General features: G+C 44.1%; 1 protein-coding gene across 1 annotated transcript in view; it reads left to right on the forward strand.

Moving 5' to 3' along the window:
* The window catches only part of LOC128657946 (oocyte zinc finger protein XlCOF7.1-like), a 198,719-nt gene that overhangs the window by 32,131 nt on the left and 141,386 nt on the right, over window positions 1–25,202 (forward strand). The gene's annotated exons all lie outside the window — the stretch shown is intronic.

The raw sequence follows: 25,202 nt of genomic DNA on the forward strand, positions 1-25,202 counted from the left end.
TCTCTCTCACCCTCTGCTTCATGTTAATAGTACACACACATGCCCTCTATTCTCTTCACTCTCACCCTCTGCTTCATGTAAATGATACACGCACATGCCCTCTCTTCCCTTCACTCTCACCCTCTGCTTCATGTAATAGTACACACACATGCCCTCTCTTCCCTTCTCTCTCACCCTCTGCTTCATGTAATGATACACACACACATGCCCTCTCTTCCTTCACTCTCACCCTCTGCTTCATGTAAATGAATACACACATGCCCTCTCTTCCCTTCTCTCTCACCCTCTGCTTCATGTAAATGATACACACACATGCCCTCTCTTCCTTCTCTCTCACCCTCTGCTTCATGTAAATGATACACACACATGCCCTCTCTTCCTTCTCTCTCACCCTCTGCTTCATGTAAATGGAACACACACACACATGCCCTCTCTTCCCTTCTCTCTCACCCTCTGCTTCATGTAAATGGTACAGACACACACATGCCCTCTCTTCCCTTCTCTCTCGCCCTCTGCTTCATGTGAATAGTACACACACATGCCCTCTATCTCTTCCCTTCTCTCTCACCCTCTGCTTCATGTTAATGATACACACACATGCCCTCTCTTCCCTTCTCTCTCACCCTCTGCTTCATGTAAATGATACACACACATGCCCTCTCTTCCTTCTCTCTCACCCTCTGCTTCATGTAAATGATACACACACATGCCCTCTCTTCCCTTCTCTCTCACCCTCTGCTTCATGTAAATGATACACACACATGCCCTCTCTTCCCTTCTCTCTCACCCTCTGCTTCATGTAAATGATACACACACATGCCCTCTCTTCCCTTCTCTCTCACCCTCTGCTTCATGTAAATGATACACACACATGCCCTCTCTTCCCTTCTCTCTCACCCTCTGCTTCATGTAAATGATACACACACACAGGCCCTCTCTTCCCTTCTCTCTCACCCTCTGCTTCATGTAAATGATACACACACATGCCCTCTCTTCCCTTCTCTCTCACCCTCTGCTTCATGTAAATGATACACACACATGCCCTCTCTTCCCTTCTCTCTCACCCTCTGCTTCATGTAAATGATACACACACATGCCCTCTCTTCCCTTCTCTCTCACTCTCTGCTTCATGTAAATGATACACAACACATGCCCCTCCTCTTCCTTCTCTCTCACCCTCTTCTTCATGTAAATGATACACACACACTGCCCTCTCTTCCCTTCTCTCTCACCCTCTGCTTCATGTAAATGATACACAACACATGCCCTCTCTTCCCTTCTCTCTAATCCCTCTGCTTCATGTAAATGATACACACACATGCCCTCTCTTCCCTTCTCTCTCACCCTCTGCTTCATGTAAATGATACACACAACATGCCCTCTCTTCCCTTCTCTCTCATCATCTTGCTTCATGTAAATGATACACACACAGGCACCCTCTCTTCTCTTCTCTCTTCACCCTCTGCTTCATGTAAATGGTAACACACACACACACACATGCCCTCTCTTCCCTCTCTCTCACCCTCTGCTTCATAGTGAATAGTAACACACACATGCCCACATTCTCTTCCCCTTCTCTCTCACCCTCTGCTTCATGTAAATGACATACACATATGCCCTCTCTTCCCTTCTCTCTCACCCTCTGCTTCATGTAAATGACACACACACACACCCTCTCTTCTCTTCTCTCTCTCACCCTCTGCTTCATGTAAATGGTACACACACACATGCCCTCTCTTCCCTTCTCTCTCACCCTCTGCTTCATGTGAATAGTACACACACATGCCCTCTATTCTCTTCCCTTCTCTCTCACCCTTGCTTCATGTGAATAGTACACACACATGCCCTCTATTCTCTTCAATCTCACCCTCTGATTCATGTAAATGATACACACACTGCCCTCTCTTCTCTTTCTCTCTCCCTCTGCTTCATGTAAATAATACACACACATGCCCTCTCTTCCCTTCTCTCTCACCCTCTGCTTCATGTAAATGATACACACACATGCCCTCTCTTCTCTTTCAATTTTGATTAATGTCAATAGTACACACACACCTTTTTGTTTCCTTCTTTCTCACTCTCTGTTTCATGTAAATGATACACACACATGCCCTCTCTTCCTTCTCTTACCCTCTGCTTCATGTAAATGATACACACACATGCCCTCTCTTCCTTCTCTCTCATCCTCTGCTTCATGTAAATGATGCACACACATGCCCTCTCTTCCCTTCTCTCTCACCCTCTGCTTCATGTAAATAGATACACACACATGCCCTCTCTTCCTTCTCTCTCACCTCTGCTTCATGTAAATAGTACACACACATGCCCCTCTCTTCCCTTCTCTCTCATCCCTCTGTTTCATGTAAATAGTACACACACATGCCCTCTATTCTCTTCCCTTCTCTCTCACCCTCTGCTTCATGTAAATGATACACACACATGCCCTCTCTTCCTTTCACTCTCACCCTCTGCTTCATGTAAATAGTACACACACACATGCCCTCTCTTCCCTTCTCTCTCACCCTCTGCTTCATGTAAATAGTACACACACATGCCCTCTCTTCCCTTCTCTCTCACCCTCTGCTTCATGTAAATAGTACACACACATGCCCTCTCTTCCTTCTCTCTCACCCTCTGCTTCATGTAAATGATACACACACATGCCCTCTCTTCCTTCTCTCTCACCCTCTGCTTCATGTAAATAGTACACACACATGCCCTCTCTTCCCTTCTCTCTCACCCTCTGCTTCATGTAAATGATACACACACATGCCCTCTCTTCCTTCTCTCTCATCCTCTGCTTCATGTAAATAGTACACACACATGCCCTCTCTTCCTTCTCTCTCACCCTCTGCTTCATGTAAATAGTACACACACATGCCCTCTCTTCCTTCTCTCTCATCCTCTGCTTCATGTAAATAGTACACACACATGCCCTCTCTTCCTTCTCTCTCACCCTCTGCTTCATGTAAATGATACACACACATGCCCTCTCTTCCCTTCTCTCTCACCCTCTGCTTCATGTAAATGTCACACACACATGCCCTCTCTTCCCTTTCTCTCTCACCCTCTGATTCATGTAAATGATACACACACGTGCCTCTCTTCCTTCTCTCTCACCCTCTAGCTTCATGTGAATAGTGTACACACACATGCCCTCTCTTCCCTTCTCTCTCACCCTCTGCTTCATTTACATGACATACACACACATGCCTCTCTTCCCTTCTCTCTCACACCTCTGCTTCATGTAAATGGTACACACACACTGCCCCTCTCTTCCCTTCTCATCTCACCCTCTGCTTCATCGTAATAGTACACACAAATGCCCTCTCTTCCTTCTCTCTCACCCCTGTGCTTCATCTGAATAGTACACACACATGCCCTCTCTCCCTTCTCTCTCAGCCCTCTGCTTCATGTGAATGATACACACACATGCCCCTCTCTTCCCTTCTCTCTCACCTCTCTGCTTCATGTAAATAGTACACACACATGCCCTCTCTTCCCTTCTCTCTCTCCTCTGCTTCATGTAAATGATACACACACACACATGCCCTCTCTTCTTTTCACTCACCCTCTGCCTCTTGTAAATGATATACACACATGCCCTCTCTTCCCTTCTCTCTCACTCTCTGCTTCATGTAAATGATACACACACACATGCCCTCCCTTCTTTCACTCTCACCCTCTGCTTCATGTAAATGATACACACACATGCCCTCTCTTCCCTTCTCTCTCACTCTCTGCTCATGTAAATAGTACACACACATACCCTCTCTTCCCTTCTCTCTCTTCCTCTGCTTCATGTAAATGATACACACACATGCCCTCTCTTCTCTCTCTCACCCTCTGCTTCATGTAAATGATACACACACATGCCCTTTCTTCCCTTCTCTCTCACCCTTTGCTTCATGTAAATAGTACACACACATGCCCTCTCTTCTCTTTCAATTTTGATTAATGTCAATAGTACACACACACCTTCTGTTTCCTTCTTTCTCACCATCTGCTTCATGTAAAAGATACACACACATGCCCTCTCTTCCCTTCTCTCTCTCACCCTCTGATTCATGTAAATAGTACACACACATGCCCCTCTCTTCCCTTCTCTCTCACCCTCTGCTTCATGTAAATAGTACACACACACATGCCCTCTCTTCCCTTCTCTCTCACCCTCTGCTTCATGTAAATGATACACACACACATGCCCTCTCTTCCTTCTCTCTCACCCTCTGCTTCATGTAAATAGTACACACACATGCCCCTCTCTTCCCTTCTCTCTCACCCTCTGCTTCATGTGAATAGTACACACACATGCCCTCTCTTTCCTTCTCTCTCACCCTCTGCTTCATGTAAATGATACACACACATGCCCTCTCTTCCTTCTCTCTCATCCTCTGCTTCATGTAAATAGATACACACACATGCCCCTCTCTTCCCTTCTCTCTCATCCTCTGCTTCATGTAAATGGAACACACACATGCCCTCTCTTCCCTTCTCTCTCACCCTCTGCTTCATGTAAATGATACACACACATGCCCTCTATTCTCTTCTCTCTCATCCTCTGCTTCATGTAAATGATACACACACATGCCCTCTCTTCCCTTCTCTCTCACTCTCTGCTTCATGTAAATAGTACACACACATACCCTCTCTTCCCTTCTCTCTCTTCCTCTGCTTCATGTAAATGATACACACACATGCCCTCTCTTCTCTCTCTCACCCTCTGCTTCATGTAAATGATACACACACATGCCCTCTCTTCGCTTCTCTCTCACCCTCTGCTTCAAGGTAAATAGTACACACACATGCCTCTCTTCTCTTTCAATTTTGATTAATGTTCAATAGTACACACACACCTTCTGTTTCCTTCTTTCTCACCATCTGCTTCATGTAAAAGATACACACACATGCCCTCTCTTCCCTTCTCTCTCTCACCCTCTGATTCATGTAAATGATGCACACACATGCCCTCTCTTCCTTCTCTCTCACCCTCTACTTCATGTGAATAGTACAACACACATTGCCCTCTCTTTCCCTTCTCTCTCACCCTCTGCTTCATGTAAATGACACACACACATGCCCTCTCTTCTCTTCTCTCTCACCCTCTGCTTCATGTAAATGGTACACACACACATGCCCTCTCTTCCTTCTCTCTCACCCTCTGCTTCATGTAAATAGTACACACACATGCCCCCTCTCTTCCCTTCTCTCTCACCCTCTGCTTCATGTAAATAGTACACACACACACCCTCTCTTCCCTTCTCTCTCATCCTCTGCTTCATGTAAATGATACACACACATGCCCTCTCTTCCTTCTCTCTCACCCTCTGCTTCATGTAAATGATACACACACATGCCCTCTCTTCCCTTCTCTCTCACCCTCTGCTTCATGTGAATAGTACACACACATGCCCTCTATTCTCTTCAATCTCGCCCTCTGCTTCAGGTAAATGATACACACACATGCCCTCTCTTCCTTCTCTCTCACCCTCTGCTTCATGTAAATAGTGCACACACACATGCCCTCTCTTCCCTTCTCTCTCATCCTCTGCTTCATGTAAATGGTACACACACACACATGCCCTCTCTTCCCTTCTCTCTCACCCTCTGCTTCATGTAAATAGTACACACACACATGCCCTCTCTTCTCTTCCTCTCTCACCCTCTGCTTCATGTAAATGATACACACACATGCCCTCTTCTTCCCTTCTCTCTCACCTCTGCTTCATGTAAATGATACACACACAATGCCCTCTCTTCCTTCTCTCTCACCCTCTGCTTCATGTAAATAGATACACACACATGCCCTCTCTTCCCTTCTCTCTATCCCTCTGCTTCATGTAAATGATACACACACATGCCCTCTCTTCCTTCTCTCTCACCCTCTGCTTCATGTAAATGATACACACACATGCCCTCTCTTCCTTCTCTCTCACCCTCTGCTTCATGTAAATGATACACACACATGCCCTCTCTTCCTTCTCTCTCACCCTCTGCTTCATGTAAATGACACACACACACATGCCCTCTCTTCCTTCTCTCTCACCCTCTGCTTCATGTAAATACACACACATGCCCTCTCTTCCTTCTCTCTCACCCTCTGCTTCATGTAAATGATACACACACATGCCCCCTCTCTTCCTTCTCTCTCACCCTCTGCTTCATGTAAATAGTACACACACATGCCCTCTCTTCCCTTCTCTCTCACCCTCTGCTTCATGTAAATAGTACACACACATACCCTCTCTTCCTTCTCTCTCATCCTCTGCTTCTTGTTCATAGTACATACACATGCCCTCTCTTCCTTCTCTCTCACCCTCTGCTTCATGTAAATGATACACACACATGCCCTCTCTTCCCTTCTCTCTCACCCTCTGCTTCATGTAAATGATACACACACATGCCCTCTCTTCTCTTCACTCTCACCCTCTGCTTCATGTAAATGATACACACACATGCCCTCTCTTCCCTTCTCTCTCACCCTCTGCTTCATGTAAATAGTGACACACACATGCCCTCTCTTCCCTTCTCTCTCATCCCTCTGCTTCATGTAAATAGTACACACACATGCCCTCTCTTCCTTCTCTCTTACCCTCTGCTTCATGTAAATGATACACACACATGCCCTCTCTTCCTTCTCTCTCACCCTCTACTTCATGTGAATAGTACACACACATGCCCTCTCTTCCCTTCTCTCTCACCCTCTGCTTCATGTAAATGACATAAACACACACCCTCTCTTCTCTTCTCTCTCACCCTCTGCTTCATGTAAATGGTACACACACACACATGCCCTCTCTTCCCTTCTCTCTCACCCTCTGTTTCATGTGAATAGTACACACACATGCCCTCTACTCTCTTCCCTTCTCTCTCACCCTCTGCTTCATGTAAATAGTACACACACATGCCCTCTCTTCCCTTCTCTCTCATCCTCTGCTTCATGTAAATGATACACACACATGCCCTCTCTTCCTTCTCTCTTACCCTCTGCTTCATGTAAATGATACACACACATGCCCTCTCTTCCTTCTCTCTTACCCTCTGCTTCATGTAAATGATACACACACATGCCCTCTCTTCCTTCTCTCTCACCCTCTGCTTCATGTAAATAGTGCACACACATGCCCTCTCTTCCTTCCTCTCTCACCCTCTGCTTCATGTAAATGATACACACACATGCCCTCTCTTCCTTCTCTCTCACCCTCTGCTTCATGTAAATGATACACACACATGCCCTCTCTTCCTTCTCTCTCATCCTCTGCTTCATGTAAATGATACACACACATGCCCTCTCTTCCTTCTCTCTCATCCTCTGCTTCATGTAAATAGTGCACACACATGTCCTCTCTTCCTTCTCTCTCACCCTCTGCTTCATGTAAATGATACACACACATGCCCTCTCTTCCTTCTCTCTCACCCTTGCTTCATGTAAATAGTACACACACATGCCCTCTCTTCCCTTCTCTCTCACCCTCTGCTTCATGTAAATAGTACACACACATGCCCTCTCTTCCCTTCTCTCTCACCTCTGCCTTCATGTAAATGATACACACACAATGCCCTCTCTTCCTTCTCTCTCACCCTCTGCTTCATGTAAATGGTACACACACACATGCCCTCTCTTCCCTTCTCTCTCACCCTCTGCTTTCATGTGAATAGTACACACACATGCCCTCTATTCTCTTCCCTTCTCTCTCACCCTCTGCTTCATGTAAATGATACACACACATACCCTCTCTTCCTTCTCTCTCATCCTCTGCTTCATGTAAATGATACACACACATGCCCTCTCTTCCTTCTCTCTTACCCTCTGCTTCATGTAAATGATACACACACATGCCCTCTCTTCCTTCTCTCTTACCCTCTGCTTCATGTAAATGATACACACACATGCCCTCTCTTCCTTCTCTCTTACCCTCTGCTTCATGTAAATAGTTCACACACATGCCCTCTCTTCCTTCTCTCTCACCCTCTGCTTCATGTAAATAGTGCACACACATGCCCTCTCTTCCTTCTCTCTCACCCTCTGCTTCATGTAAATGATACACACACATGCCCTCTCTTCCTTCTCTCTTACCCTCTGCTTCATGTAAATGATACACACACATGCCCTCTCTTCCTTCTCTCTCACCCTCTGCTTCATGTAAATAGATACACACACATGCCCTCTCTTCCTTCTCTCTCACCCTCTGCTTCATGTAAATGATACACACACATGCCCTCTCTTCCTTCTCTCTCACTCCTCTGCTTCATGTAAATAGTACACACACCATGCCCCTCTCTTCCCTTCTCTCTCACCCTCTGCTTCATGTAAATGATACACACACATGCCCTCTCTTCCCTTCTCTCTCACCCTCTGCTTCATGTAAATGATACACACACACATGCCCTCTCTTCCCTTCTCTCTCACCCTCTGCTTCATGTAAATGATACACACACATGCCCTCTCTTCCCTTCTCTCTCACCCTCTGCTTCATGTAAATGATACACACACATGCCCTCTCTTCCTTCTCTCTCATCCTCTGCTTCATGTAAATGATACACACACATGCCCTCTCTTCCTTCTCTCTCATCCTCTGCTTCATGTAAATGATACACACACATGACCTCTCTTCCTTCTCTTTACCCTCTGCTTCATGTAATGATACACACACATGCCCTCTCTCTTCTCTCTCTACCCTCTAGCTTCATGTAAATGATACACACACATGCCCTCTCTTCCTCTCTCTCATCCTCTGCTTCATGTAAATAGAGCACACACATGCCCTCTCTTCCTTCTCTCTCACCCTCTGCTTCATGTAAATGATACACACACATGCCCTCTCTTCCTTCTCTCTTACCCTCTGCTTCATGTAAATGATAGCACACACACATGCCCTCTCTTCCTTCTCTCTCATCCTCTGCTTCATGTAAATAGTTCACACACATGCCCTCTCTTCCTTCTCTCTCACCCTCTGCTTCATGTAAATGATACACACACATGCCCTCTCTTCCCTTCTCTCTCACTCTCTGCTTCATGTAAATGATACACACACATGCCCTCCTTCCCTTCTCTCCTCACCCTCTGATTCATGTAAATGATACACACACATGCCCTCTCTTCCCTTCTCTCTCACCCTCTGCTTCATGTAAATGATACACACACATGCCCTCTCTTCCTTCTCTCTCTCACCCTCTGCTTCATGTAAATGATACACACACATGCCCTCTCTTCCTTCTCTCTCACCCTCTGATTCATGTAAATGATACACACACATGCCCTCTCTTCTCTCTCTCACCCTCTGATTCATGTAAATAGTACACACACATGCCCTCTCTTCCCTTCTCTCTCACCCTCTGCTTCATGTAAATGATACACACACATGCCCTCTCTTCCTTCTCTCTCATCCTCTGCTTCATGTGAATAGTACACACACATGCCCTCTCTTCCCTTCTCTCTCACCCTCTGCTTCATGTAAATGATACACACACATGCCCTCTCTTCCCTCTCTCTCTCACCCTCTGCTTCATGTAAATGATACACACACATGCCCTCTCTTCCCTTCTCTCTCACCCTCTGCTTCATGTAAATGATACACACACATGCCCTCTCTTCCCTTCTCTCTCACCCTCTGTTCATGTGAATAGTACACACACATGCCCTCTATTCTCTTCCCTTCTCTCTCACCCTCTACTTCATGTGAAATAGTACACACACACATGCCCTCTATTCTCTCAATCTCCACTGTTTCATGTAAATGATACAACGCACATGCCCTCTCTTCCTTCTCTTCTTACCCTCTGCTTCTTGTAAATGATACACACCATGCCCTCTCTTCCTTCTCTCTCATCTCTGATTCATGTAAATAGTGCACACACATGCCCTCTCTTCCCTTCTCTCTCTCACCCTCTGCTTCATGTAAATGATACACACACTGCCCTCTCTTCCTTCTCTCTCAACCCTCTGCTTCATGTAAATAGTACACACACATGCCCTCTCTTCCCCCTTCTCTCTCACCCTCTGCTTCATGTAAATGATACACACACATGCCCTCTCTTCCTTCTCTCTCATCCTCTGCTTCATGTAAATAGTACACACACATGCCCTCTCTTCCCTTCTCTCTCACCCTCTGCTTCATGTAAATGATACACACACATGCCCTCTCTTCCCTTCTCTCTCAACCTCTGCTTCATGTAAATAGATACACACACATGCCCTCTCTTCTCTTCTCTCTCACCCTCTGCTTCATGTAAATGATACACACACATGCCCTCTCTTCCTTCTCTCTCACCCTCTGCTTCATGTAAATGATACACACACATGCCCTCTCTTCTCTTCTCTCTCACCCTCTGCTTCATGTAAATGATACACACACATGCCCTCTCTTCCTTCTCTCTTACCCTCTGCTTCATGTAAATGATACACACACATGCCCTCTCTTCCTTCTCTCTCACCCTCTGCTTCATGTAAATAGTACACACACATGCCCTCTCTTCCTTCTCTCTCACCCTCTGCTTCATGTAAATAGTACACACACATGCCCTCTCTTCCCTTCTCTCTCACCCTCTGCTTCATGTAAATGATACACACACATGCCCTCTCTTCCTTCTCTCTCACCCTCTGCTTCATGTAAATGATACACACACATGCCCTCTCTTCCCTTCTCTCTCACCTCTGCTTCATGTAAATGATACACACACATGCCCTCTCTTCTCTTCTCTCTCACCCTCTGCTTCATGTAAATGATACACACACATGCCCTCTCTTCCCTTCTCTCTCACTCTCTGCTTCATGTAAATGATACACACACATGCCCTCTCTCACCCTCTGCTTCATGTAAATGATACACACACATGCCCTCTCTTCCTTCTCTCTCACCCTCTGCTTCATGTAAATGATACACACACATGCCCTCTCTTCTCTTTCAATTTTGATTAATGTCAATAGTACACACACACCTTCTGTTTCCTTCTTTCTCACCCTCTGCTTCATGTAAATGATACACACACATGCCCTCTCTTCCCTTCTCTCTCACCCTCTGATTCATGTAAATGATACACACACATGCCCTCTCTTCCTTCTCTCTCACCCTCTGCTTCATGTGAATAGTACACACACATGCCCTCTCTTCCCTTCTCTCTCACCCTCTGCTTCATGTGAATAGTACACACACATGCCCTCTATTCTCTCCCTTCTCTCTCACCCTCTGCTTCATGTAAATAGTACACACACATGCCCTCTCTTCCCTTCTCTCTCTCACCCTCTGCTTCATAGGAATAGTACACACACATGCCCTCTCTTCCTTCTCTTCTCACCCTCTGCTTCATGTTAATAGTACACACACATGCCCTCTCTTCCCTTCTCTCTCATCCCTCTGCTTCATGTAATGATACACACACATGCCCTCTCTTCTTCCTCTCTCTCACCCTCTGCTTCATGTAAATGATACACACACATGCCCTCTCTTCCTTCTCTCTCACTCCTCTGCTTCATGTAAATGTACACACACAAGCCCTCTCTTCCTTCTCTCTCATCCCTCTGCTTCATGTAAATGATACACACACAATGCCCTCTCTTCCTTCTCTCTCACTCTCTGCTCTCATGTAAATGATACACACACATGCCCTCTCTTCTCTCTCACCCTCTGCTTCATGTGAATAGTACACACACATGCCCTCTATTCTCTTCAATCTCACCCTCTGCTTCATGTAAATGATACACACACATGCCCTCTCTTCTCTTCACTCTCACCCTCTGCTTCATGTAAATGATACACACACATGCCCTCTCTCACCCTCTGCTTCATGTAAATGATACACACACATGCCCTCTCTTCTCTTCACTCTCACCCTCTGCTTCATGTAAATGGCACACACACATGCCCTCTCTCACACTCTGCTTCATGTGAATGATACACACACATGCCCTCTCTTCCCTTCTCTCTCACCCTCTGTTTCATGTAAATGATACACACACATAACCTCTCTTCCTTCTCTCTCACCCTCTGCTTCATGTAAATGATACACACACATGCCCTCTATTCTCTTCAATCTCACCCTCTTTTTCATGTAAATGATACACACACATACCCTCTCTTCCTTCTCTCTTACCCTCTGCTTCATGTAAATGATACACACACATGCCCTCTCTTCCTTCTCTCTTACCCTCTGCTTCATGTAAATAGTGCACACACATGCCCTCTCTTCCTTCTCTCTCACCCTCTGCTTCATGTAAATAGTACACACACATGCCCCCTCTCTTCCCTTCTCTCTCACCCTCTGCTTCATGTAAATAGTACACACACATGCCCTCTCTTCCCTTCTCTCTCATCCTCTGCTTCATGTAAATGATACACACACATGCCCTCTCTTATTTTCACTCTCACCCTCTGCTTCATGTAAATGATACACACACATGCCCTCTCTTCCCTTCTCTCTCTCACCCTCTGCTTCATGTAAATGATACACACACATGCCCTCTCTTCCTTCTCTCTCACCCTCTACTTCATGTGAATAGTACACACACATGCCCTCTCTTCCCTTCTCTCTCACCATCTGCTTCATGTAAATGATACACACACACCCTCTCTTCTCTTCTCTCTCACCCTCTGCTTCATGTAAATGATACACACACATGCCCTCTCTTCCCTTCTCTCTCACTCTCTGCTTCATGTAAATGATACACACACATGCCCTCTATTCCCTTCTCTCTCATCCTCTGCTTCATGTAAATGATACACACACATGCCCTCTCTTCCTTCTCTCTCACCCTCTGCTTCATGTAAATGATACACACACATGCCCTCTCTTCTCTTTCAATTTTGATTAATGTCAATAGTACACACACACCTTCTGTTTCCTTCTTTCTCACCCTCTGCTTCATGTAAATGATACACACACACATGCCCTCTCTTCCCTTCTCTCTCTCACCCTCTGATTCATGTAAATGATACACACACATGCCCTCTCTTCCCTTCTCTCTCACCCTCTGCTTCATGTAAATGACATACACACATGCCCTCTCTTCCCTTCTCTCTCACCCTCTGCTTCATGTAAATGGTACACACAGACATGCCCTCTCTTCCCTTCTCTCTCACCCTCTGCTTCATGTGAATAGTACACACACATGCCCTCTATTCTCTTCCCTTCTCTCTCACCCTCTGCTTCATCTGAATAGTACACACACATGCCCTCTCTTCCCTTCTCTCTCACCCTCTGCTTCATGTGAATAGTACACACACATGCCCTCTATTCTCTCTCACTCTCTGCTTCATGTAAATAGTACACACACATGCCCTCTCTTCCTTCTCTCTCACCCTCTGCTTCATGTAAATGATACACACACATGCCCTCTCTTCCTTCTTTCTTACCCTCTGCTTCATGTAAATGATACACACACATGCCCTCTCTTCTTTTCACTCTCACCCTCTGCCTCATGTAAATGATACACACATATGCCCTCTCTTCCCTTTTCTCTCACTCTCTGCTTCATGTAAATGATACACACACATGCCCTCTCTTCCTTCTCTCTTACCCTCTGCTTCATGTAAATGATACACACACATGCCCTCTCTTCCCTTCTCTCTCACTCTCTGCTTCATGTAAATGATACACACACATGCCCTCTCTTCTCTTCACTCTCACCCTCTGCTTCATGTAAATGATACACACACATGCCCTCTCTCACCCTCTGCTTCATGTAAATGATACACACACATGCCCTCTCTTCTCTTCACTCTCACCCTCTGCTTCATATAAATGGCACACACACATGCCCTCTCTCACACTCTGCTTCATGTGAATGATACACACACATGCCCTCTCTTCTCTTCTCTCTCACCCTCTGCGTCATGTAAATGGCACACACACATGTCCTCTCTTCCTTCTCTCTTACCCTCTGCTTCATGTAAATGATACACACACATGCCCTCTCTTCTCTTCACTCTCACCCTCTGCTTCATATAAATTGCACACACACACATGCCCTCTCTCACCCTCTGCGTCATGTAAATGGCACACACACATGCCCTCTCTCACCCTCTGCTTCATGTGAATGATACACACACATGCCCTCTCTTCCCTTCTCTCTCACCCTCTGCTTCATGTAAATGATACACACACATGCCCTCTCTTCCCTTCTCTCTCACCCTCTGCGTCATGTAAATGGTACACACATGCCCTCTCTCACCCTCTGCTTCATGTAAATGGTACACACACATGCCCTCTCTCACACTCTGCTTCATGTGAATGATACACACACATGCCCTCTCTTCTCTTCTCTCTCACCCTCTGCTTCATATAAATGGCACACACACATGCCCTCTCTTCCCTTCTCTCTCATCCTCTGCTTCATGTAAATGATACACACACATGCCCTCTCTTCCCTTCTCTCTCACCCTCTGCTTCATATAAATGACACACACACATGCCCTCTCTCACACTCTGCTTCATGTAAATGATACACACGCATGCCCCTATCTTCCCTTTTTTTTTCTTCACGCTCTGCTTCATGTAAATGATACACACGCATGCCCTATCTTCCCTTTTTTTTTCTTCACGCTCTGCTTCATGTAAATGATACACACATGTGCCCTCTCTATCCCACTTCTAGTTCATTAAATGGTTTTCTGAAAACTCTTATTTTATTGTGAACTCAGACATTTGGGCCATTAATAAAGATTAAATATAGGAATAAATACGATGACAGTAGTGGAACATTATTTAATCTACAGACTATTATATATACATTTTGAAGGGACATTCCGGTGAAAATGTAAAAGCACATAAATTAGTTACATCTTTGAATAGAAACATTCAAGCAATATAAATGTATTGGCAAAAATACCTATAGTAAAAGTTATCACTGTTTTAGTGTTAGCATTTGTCTCTGCTCGTGCATGTGACGCATAGCTAGATATTCTCAGTGCACCAGCATTTTAAATACAGCAGCTGCTCAGAGCGCCTGCGGGGCCTGTATCATGTCAGCAATTAACAAATTGAGTCATTACCAGATGGTAAAAGCACCGTTAGGTTCTCTGAACAAGTGCTGTGTTTGAAATGCTGGTGCACGGTCCATACTTAAAGGGATGCTAAACCCAGTTTTTTTCTTAAATGATTCAGATAGAGCAAGCAATTTTAAGTAACTTTCTAATTCATTCCTATTATCAATTTTTATTTGTTCTCTTGCTATCTAAGAAGCCAGATCATTTTTGGTTCATATACCTGGACAGCACTCGTGTATTGGTGAGTGCATTTAGCCACTAATCAGCAAGCACAACCCAGGTTGTGAACCAAAAATGGGCCGGCTTCTAAACTTACATTCTTGCTTTTCAAATAAAGATAGCAAGAGAATGAAAATAAAAATTGATAATAGGAGTAAATTAAAAAGTTGTTTAAAATTGCATGCTCTATCTGAATCATGAAAGAAACAATTTGGGTTTAGTGTCCCTTTAAATACATGTTTGAAACAGCTATAGCTTTTATTAGAAGCAATTTTGCTAATACAGGTGTACCCCGCTCATACAGCGTGTTAGGGACCGGAGCCCCGCTGTACTTGCCAGTGCGTTTAAAAACTTGAAAATATGTTTGAACTAACATTTATTAGGGGTGCAATAGCGCTACGTTTAGTTTAACACTAGCACAGCACAGTATTTAATAAATACTGTACCTGTAAAATAGTGACAATTACTGTAGTAAAATTTGCCAGACTATAGCACTGAGACACAGATTGCACTGTGATGCTGTAAACAGAGTGAACTGTGCATAACGCAATGGTGCCAGTCACCTTCCTCGCAATCTCACGAAGATTACAGCACTTTTTCAAAATCCTTGGAGGTTGAACCTTTAGCTCCACAAAGCGCTGTATTAGCGCAGCGCTGTAAAGTGAGGTTTACCTGTACATCTATATTACAAAGATGCTTCTATTCAAAACTGAAATGCACCCATGTGGATTCTAATTTTGGCTGGAATGTTCTTTTCAGTTCTGAAATAAGTTTTGGGTGTTTATGCTTCATACTCGTACCTTCAAATTTGCAATATATTTGAAATATTTAACGTAACATCTAAACGTACAAATGTAATAAAATTACATTTTTGATGTTATTGATCAACCTCAATATGCACCAAATATTAAAGGGACAATCTACTTTTTTTTTATTTTTGTTCAAAAAGATAGATAACGACTTTACTACCAATTCCCCAGCTTTGCTAAACCAACATTGTTATATTAATATACTTTATAACCTTAATTTATCTGTTTCTAAGCCTCTGCAGGCCATCTCTTATCTCAGTGCCTTTTATTAGCCTTTTACAGTGCTAGTTCATGTGTGTCATATGGATAACATTGTGCGCACTCCTGTGTAGACTGATAATAATTATGCAGGAACAGCACTAATTGGTTGAAATGCAAGATTGTGAAATAAACTGAGATACAGAGGCCATCTACATAGGCTTAGGTACAAGGTGATCACAGAGGTAAAAAGTATTAATATAACATTGTTTGTTATGTAAAACTGTAGAATGGGTAATAAAGGGATTGTCTATCTTTTTAAACAATAATAATTTTCAAGTAGATTCTCCCTTTAAGTGTATGGCAATTAAGTACCCATTACTGTGTTAAACAATAGTTGCCTTTGGGGTGAAATAAAATCCTAAACCTTGAAATATTGTCTGCAATAAATGTTCTTACAGATGACATTAATACTGACGTAGATGTTAAAGCAGAAGATCTGAGTGTAACGTGTCAGCTGGCAATTAAGGAAATGTGTGACAGTGACAATGAAGGTAAGTGCGTGTGTGACGTGTTTTCTGTTTTATAGGGTATTACCTGTTTTTTTATAGCTTGTTGTCTGTAAGTACTGTACATTATATTATCAGTCAGGGTGTCACCTCAATCACACACTGCAATAGTGTACGCAGTTGAATTGCATGTTTTAATGAGCTGTGAAGACACACAAGCAAATGCAGGCATGCAGCCCGTAGGTGAAACATTTATTTTAGATACATTTAGGGCCAGATTACGAGGGGCACGTTAACATTTATGCATGGGTGATAAGGAATTTTATCTCGGCTATTTGCTGGCATCCGCCCGTATTACAAGTTGAAAGTACTCTAGAATGATTACCGCATCCTCAGAGCCCTGGTTAACTGTTTTGGGAAACACAGTGTCACAAAAAAAAAGTACATTTTCGCTTGTGAGGGATACCCCGACTGGGTAGCTCCGTCCAAAGGGTCCTGCTTCCTCCCTGCTGACTGCAGCTGTGTAGCCGCCAAGTGATTACAGCCAGTAGCCCAGCCTGATACCCGACAACACCAGTATTCAGGCTTCCACCCTGTGACAGACTCTGGTTCCCCCGACTGGGTAGCTCTGCCAAATGGTTCTTCCTCTCCCTGACAACAGGTCACTATGTAGCAGAGAAAGTGGCAGACTCTGGCCACCCCGACTAGGTAGCTCTGTCAAACGGTTCCTTCTGACAACCAGAACCTGGAACAAGCCGCTATGTAGCGGGGAAAGTGAAAATATCAATCACCACCAAAAATAACTAGACAGACTAGCATTCAGGTGAAAAAAGGAACTGATTTTATTGGTAAACACACACACTCCTTACAAAAACACAGTCTTATCTCACTCCCAAATCTCCCGCCATTCCTGCCCCTCCAGACAGGCTGTCGTCAGCCATAGCAGCCACAGTCCCACAGAGTCCCCGGACACAGAGGTAGTGTTTTCAGGGTGTCATTTGAAAGCTCTCGGTCCCCAGATGCCACAGTCCAAAAATCGATGTGATTCATTACTGGGAACCAGAGTTACAGCCCATTAAAGATAGGGGGGTAGAGGTGTCCAAAACCCCCTGTTCCCAAAGTAGCTCCCTTACGGTAATTTCCCTACCTCTTGTCCTCCCCAGAGGCTACCAGTCCCCAAAAGAGTGGAGCTCTGGGGCAAAGGGCTGCTGGAGCGACTAGGGGTAAAGTTAGCGGGTGTCCGGCTTAATGCGGCTGGCCGGCAGTTCCAGGAGCCCGGACAGCCTAGAAGGGCTTTCCCGGTAGGGGTGCGCATCTTCACTGGTCTCACGATTCGATTCGATTATGATTATCATGTCAACGATTCAATTCGATTCCACGATGCATCACGATTACTACCCATGATTTTCATCAACAAATTCATATTTTTGTTTAGAACAGTAAATGCTAAATGTGTGTATATTATAATATATATATATATATATATATATATATATACACACATAGTTATATACATGCTAACAATATATAAATTATATTCAATAAAAAATGTTTGCATCAATCTTTAACAAACAAAAGTCCATAGCCTTTAATACAGATATAAGTATAAAAAATACTCAAACTTTTCTAAAGGAACATAATTCACTATATAGGTAGTAAATGCTGTCTCCTGTCACTTTACACACAGCATCTTTGTATAAACATAAGCCTAAAAGTTCTTATCATAAAGTGAATTCATTATACACTACCGTATAGGAATATATTATATTTGGTACCTCTATATTTTTATATTTACACAGCACCCCCACACTGTTTATACACACTGTATACTCACACCAGGCACAAGACGCTTGTCACACTGTATTTACACACGCATTGAATATCAACCGATCTGTAAACTGTACTCACAATAACGTTGCATGCGCTCCATGTAACATCGCAACACATCACCTCATTTTGCTCAAGAACCCCCTCACCTGCACAGGGTCTGCCATCTTGCTCCATTCATGCTCCTCTATCCCCAGAGGAAAGCACTTGTTCAAGACCTCAACCATCTCACTGCACAGGCGCGACTTAGGGATCCCCGCAACCGTAGACAACAGAGCAGAGTATGGGTTCTTTAGTCAACCATATTGGGAAAGACAGAAGTTTTCGGGTGAGACCATTACGCAATCTGAGGGATGTTGTCCGAAAGGCGTGCTTCTGGAAAGCAATAGGCTGGTCTGTAGGAGGAAATAAAGGGAGAAAGTTCCTAGTCTTGCCGGGCAGGGTCACGTGACGTGTTAATCGATTCGGCTCTTCACTGCATCGATGCAGCATCGTTAAAGGCTGCATCGCGATGCATCGTGGTGCCGATTATTTTCAACACCCCTATTTCCCACTCAGATATCAGCTCTTTCCTGATCAGGTACACATAGCACAGCCAACATATAGCAAGAGCCTGGGATATCCTGTAGCCATGAACGGGCCAAAACTAATGTAAACCGGAGTGAGCCATGTAGTAAGGGGGTGGGGGTAGCCTTGGCGGACTGGTATCCGTGACATCTCCCCCCTTCCAGTTCAGCAGACCTGGCTAGATCATTAACTGGTTGGCCTGGGGCTGTCCGGTGGCCCTCTACTTGTCGATTGCTGGGAGAGGTCATCCCATCCCTCCTGGACTTGAGGCATCCATGGTGTTTCCCGCTGGCCTTCATCCCCTGCGCCCGGGGTGCAGGGATAGTTACCCAATGCAAAGTTTTCCGAGGCCGGTTCCAAAACAGTAGCTCTTTCCTCTCTGGGCTGCTCTCCCAGGAAAGGCACTTGCTAATCCAACTGGAGGGTGTACTATTCCTCACAACTGGGGAGTGTCTGAGGGATACAGGGCACAGGTGAGTGTACGTGTGTGATGTGTCTGAGGGATACAGGGCACAGGTGATTGTACTAGTGTGACGTGTGTCTGAGGGATACAGGGTACAGGTGAGTGTACGTGTGTGATGTGTCTGAGGGATACAGGGCACAGGTGAGTGTACATGTGTGATGTGTCTGAGGGATACAGGGCACAGGTGAGTGTACGTGAATGATGTGTCTGAGGGATACAGGGCACAGGTGAGTGTACGTGTGTGATGTGACTGAGGGATACAGGGCACAGGTGAGTGTACGTGTGTGATGTGTCTGAGGGATACAGGGCACAGGTGAGTGTACGTGTGTGATGTGACTGAGGGATACAGGGCACAGGTGAGTGTACGTGTATGATGTGTCTGAGGGATACAGGGCACAGGTGAGTGTACGTGTGTGATGTAACTGAGGGATACAGGGCACAGGTGAGTGTACATGTGTGATGTGTCTAAGGGGATACAGGGCACAGGTGAGTGTACGTGTGTGATGTCACTGAGGGATACAGGGCACAGGTGAGTGTACATGTGTGATGTGTCTAAGGGGATACAGGGCACAGGTGAGTGTACATGTGTGATGTGTCTGAGGGATACAGGGCACAGGTGAGTGTACGTGTGTGATGTGTCTGAGGGATACAGGGCACAGGTGAGTGTACGTGTGTGATGTGTCTGAGGGATACAAGGCACAGGTGAGTGTACATGTGTGATGTGTCTGAGGGATACAGGGCACAGGTGAGTGTACATGTGTGATGTGTCTGAGGAATACAGGGCACAGGTGAGTGTACGTGTGTGATGTGTCTGAGGGATACAGGGTACAGGTGAGTGTACGTGTGTGATGTGTCTGAGGGATACAGGGCACAGGTGAGTGTACGTGTGTGATGTGTTTGAGGGATACAGGGCACAGGTGAGTGTACGTGTGTGATGTGTCTGAGGGATACAGGGCACAGGTGAGTGTACGTGTGTGTTGTGTCTGAGGGATACAGGGCACAGGTGAGTGTACGTGTGTGATGTGTCTGAGGGATACAGGGCACAGGTGAGTGTACATGTTTGATTTGTCTGAGGGATACAGGGCACAGGTGAGTGTACGCAAGGGATACAGGGCACAGGTGAGTGTATGTGTGTGATGTGTCTGAGGGATACAGGGCACAGGTGAGTGTACATGTGTGATGTGTCTGAGGAATACAGGGCACAGGTGAGTGTACATGTTTGATGTGTCTGAGGGATACAGGACACAGGTGAGTGTACATGTGTGATGTGTCTGAGGGATACAGGGCACAGGTGAGTGTACATGTTTGATGTGCCTGAGGGATACAGGGCACAGGTGAGTGTACGTGTGTGATGTGTCTGAGGGATACAGGGCACATGTGAGTGTATGTGTGTGATGTGTCTGTGGGATACAGGGCACAGGTGAGTGTACATGTGTGATGTGTCTGAGGGACGCAGAGCAAAGGTGAGTGTACGTGTGTGATGTGTCTGAGGGAAGCAGGGTACAGGTGAGTGTACGTGTGATGTGTATGAGGGACGCAGAGCAAAGGTGAGTGTACGTGTGTGATGTGTCTGAGGGATACAGGGCACAGGTGAGTGTACATGTTTGATGTGTCTGAGGGATACAGGGCACAGGTGAGTGTATGTGTGTGATGTGTCTGAGGGATACAGGGTACAGGTGAGTGTACGTGTGTGATGTGTCTGTGGGACGCAGAGCAAAGGCGAGTGTACGTGTGTGATGTGTCTGAGGGATACAGGGCACAGGTGAGTGTACTTGTGTGATGTGTCTGAGGGACGCAGAGCAAAGGTGAGTGTACGTGTGTGATGTGTCTGAGGGATACAGGGTACAGGTGAGTGTACGTGTGTGATGTGTCTGAGGGACGCAGAGCAAAGGTGAGTGTACGTGTGTGATGTGTCTGAGGGATACAGGGCACAGGTGAGTGTATATGTGTGATGTGTCTGAGGGATACAGGGTACAGGTGAGTGTACGTGTGTGATGTGTCTGAGGGACGCAGAGCAAAGGTGAGTGTACGTGTGTGATGTGTCTGAGGGATACAGGGTACAGGTGAGTGTACGTGTGTGATGTTTCTGAGGGACGCTGAGCATAGGTGAGTGTACGTGTGTGACGTGTCTGACCATGGAACTCCCAGTAAAGTAGCCTATAAGTTTCTCATAAAATTGTGCATACATAAATAGCATTATAAACACGTTTTTTTAACCCTTTAAGGACACAGCTTTCAGTTTGCTCAATTGTTTTATGACGGAAAAATTCCGTCATATGTCCTTAAGAGGTTAAAGAACTACCTTGTTATTTGACTGCTGTGCTAGCTTAGTCTTAAACATGTAAATAAGTCTCCTTTTTACTGGTTGCTAGGCGCCTCTATGGACGAGTGTACACTGTGCACCAGCAGTGATTCTGTGACATTTATTGTTTGCCGTGTGCTATAGATCATTAGCAAGACCTAAGTTATCATATGACACCGCACTGCAGAGGGTACGTGTGCCTTAGCAGTAAATTTCAAAATGCGAGATTTCTAATATAGAATTGTTTTATCTTTTTTATATTTATAGGCCATGTTCTCATTTTAATTTACCTTCTAAATAATACAGGATTTCCTGAGACTGGTGTAGAGTCCTTTGAGAAATCGAGGGTTAAGTCATCATGTAGCCACTACAAAATTACTGGCTTCTGGATTCTTGGGCTGCCTCGTTTTGTACAAATTTGTCAGTCTTACAATACCCCATATAGACAGAGACACTCGTAGATAGACAGATATTTAACATTTACATACTGCTAGATTACGAGGCTTGCGTTAGGCTTAAAAAGCAGCGTTGAGAGGTCCCAACGCTGCTTTTTAACGCCCCCTGGTATTACAAGTCTTGCAGGTACAGGTGTACCGCTCACTTTTTCGGCCAGACTCAAAAATACCGCAAATCCACTTACGTCAATTGCGTATCCTATTTTTTCAATGGGACTTGCATAGCGCCGGTATTACGAGTCTTCCAAAAAGTGAGAGGTACACCCTCTCCTGTCAAGCCTGGTACCGCATTTTAAAGTCAGTAGTTAAGAGTTTTATGGGCTAACACCGTAGTATAAAACTCTTAACTAAAGTGCTAAAAAGTACACTAACACCCATAAACTACCTATTAACCCCTAAACCGAGGCCCCCCACATCGCAAACACTATAATACATTTTTTAACCCCTAATCTGCCGAACCGGACATCGCCGCCACTATAATAAATATATTAACCCCTAAACCGCCGCACTCCCGCCTCGCAAACACTAGTTAAATTTTATTAACCCCTAATCTGCTGTCCCTAACATCGCCGACACCTACCTACATTTATTAACCCCTAAGCTGCCGCCCCCAATGTCGCCGCCACTATATTAAAATTATTAACTCCTAAATCTAAGTCTAACCCTAACACCCCGCTAACTTAAATATAATTTAAATAAATCAGTTAACTAAATTATTCCTATTTAAAACTAAATACTTACCTATAAAATAAACCCTAAGCTAGCAACAATATAACGAATAGTTACATTGTAGCTATCTCACGGTTTATTTTTATTTTACAGTTCAACTTTGTATTTATTTTAACTAGATAGAATAGTTACTAAATAGTTATTAACTATTTAATAGCTACCTAGCTAAAATAAAGACAAATTTACCTGTAAAATAAAACCTAACACTACACTATAATTAAATTAATTCCCTAAATTAACTACAATTAAATACAATTATCTAAAGTACGGAAAAAAAACACTAAATTACAGAAAATAATAAAATAATTACAAGATTTTTAAACTAATTACACCTAATCTAATCCCCCTAATAAAATAAAAAAAGCCCCCTAAAATAATAAAAAGCCCTACCCTATACTAAATTACAAATAGCCCTTAAAAGGGCTTTTTGTGGGGTATTGCCCCAAAGTAATCTGCTCTTTTACCTGTAAAAAAAGTACAATACCCCCACCCAACATTAAAACCCACCACCCACACACCCAACCCTACTCTAAAACCCACCCAATACCCCCTTAATAAAACCTAACACTAACCCCTTGAAGATCACCTTACCGGGAGACGTCTTCACCCATCCGGGCCGAAGTCCTCAACGAAGCCGGGATAAGTCTTCATCCAACCGGGCAGAAGTGGTCCTCCAGACGGGCAGAAGTCTTCACCCAGACGGCATCTTCTATCTTCATCCAAACTTTGGTTAACAAAAGCTTGTTACAATAGCTCTGACATAAGAGGGAATAACAATCTTGAGGGGCGGTGCATGCGCAATGCGCTAAAGGGAGTAATACCTGACTGGTCGCACGTCCAGAAAATATTCTAAGGGGCTTAGGCATTGTATTTTGTAAACAGACATTTAAAAAAATATTTATAAATGCAGACGATTCACACAGAATGTTCCGAACTACCATACTTAACTTCCTGCTATTATGTTTAAAAATGTATTACTTTTTGTGTGAACTGTCCCTTTAAGTTAATTGTAGGAGTTTGATGTTATTTTTGAAATTTCAGTGATTTATTTATTTATTCTTTTTTTTTTCCCCCAGGTAAAAACGATGCTAAGATTTCATGTAACAAGGGACAAACAAAAGATCAGTGGCTAAGAAATGTCCAACCATCAGAGCAGGAAATGTGTGCCAATATAAGTACAGGTGAGTGTACGTGTGTGAGATGTCTGAGGGACGCAGGGTGCAAGTGAGTGTACGTGTGTGACATGTCTGAGGGACGCAGTTTACATGTGTGACACTTGAGAGGGATGTAGGGCAAAGTGAGTGTTTGTGTCATGTCTGTGAGAAACAGGGCACAGATAGTGTATGTGTGCGACATGTGAGGGTTGCAGGGCACAGGTAAGTGTACGTGTGAGATGCGTCTGCGGGAAACAGGGCACAGGTGAGTGTACATGTCTGATGTGTATGTTCACTAATAGTTTATTTTACATATTATATATTACTTTTTATATAAAGTGATACTTTGGTTTTCATTACAAGTAAAGAATATATGGCATAAATGCAACATTCTAAAAAAAATAAAACTAAATGTTTTGTGCTTATAGCAATAATTATTTAAAGGGACACTCAAATAAACTTTTATGATTCAGAAAGAGCATTCAGTTTTATGATGCTTTCCAATTTACTTCCATAATCAAATTTTGCAGTCTTTTTATATACATACTTTCTGGGGAACAAGCTCCTACTGAGCATGTGCACAAGCTCACAGGGTTTATGTATACTAGTCTGTGATTGGCTCATGTCTGTCACATGATAAAGGGAGGCGGAAAAAGGGTAGAAAAAAATAAATTTGACAATTTTTTTTTTACTGCTTATTTGAAATTCAGAGTAGGTATTATTGTCTTGTCTTTTTATTATGCATTTGTTAATTATGCAATTGTATTTAATGGTCCTTTATGTTACATATTAACCCTCTTTTCTGTGATGTAAATGCTCTTAGCCTTTTTTACGTTAACTCAATAGCTGTGGTGGTTTGATGTTATTTTGGAAATTTGTTACAAGTTGATATCCTTTTGGTTTATTTGTATTGGGGAATTTTAAGCTTTTTCAGCTAAATACTCCTCATCTATATGATATTACAGATTTGGCTACCTTACTTCCTTTCC

This window comes from Bombina bombina, chromosome 4, assembly GCF_027579735.1.
Source record: "Bombina bombina isolate aBomBom1 chromosome 4, aBomBom1.pri, whole genome shotgun sequence".
Classification (NCBI taxonomy): Eukaryota; Metazoa; Chordata; class Amphibia; order Anura; family Bombinatoridae; genus Bombina; species Bombina bombina.